This window comes from Penaeus monodon, chromosome 27, assembly GCF_015228065.2.
Source record: "Penaeus monodon isolate SGIC_2016 chromosome 27, NSTDA_Pmon_1, whole genome shotgun sequence".
In the NCBI taxonomy this organism is placed as follows: domain Eukaryota; kingdom Metazoa; phylum Arthropoda; class Malacostraca; order Decapoda; family Penaeidae; genus Penaeus; species Penaeus monodon.
In genome coordinates this window covers 15,611,768-15,612,070 of record NC_051412.1, presented here as the reverse complement: position 1 = coordinate 15,612,070, position 303 = coordinate 15,611,768, and positions in this window count along the sequence as shown.

The window sequence follows — 303 nt, the reverse complement described above, 5'->3', positions numbered from 1 at the left end:
TAAATCTTAAATAGATGATAAAAAAAAACACAAGCATATTCCAAACACCAAGAACAATCACAAAACACATCCAACTGTCCCGACACATTCACAATTACCCTTCCAAAGCAAAGAGGAAAAACAAAAGAACAGTCTATATGCGAAAAGCCAGACGAGTAGTTCGTTAGTCCTCGCGAGGAGCGCCGCGGCTTGCGTCATGTCCGCTCTGAAATCTACAATAACAAGTCATCCCTTCGGTTAAAACACTTTTCTAGGTAGGAGTGTTGATTCCTCGGTTTCTCCGTGGTTGCGTGTGGATGTTCT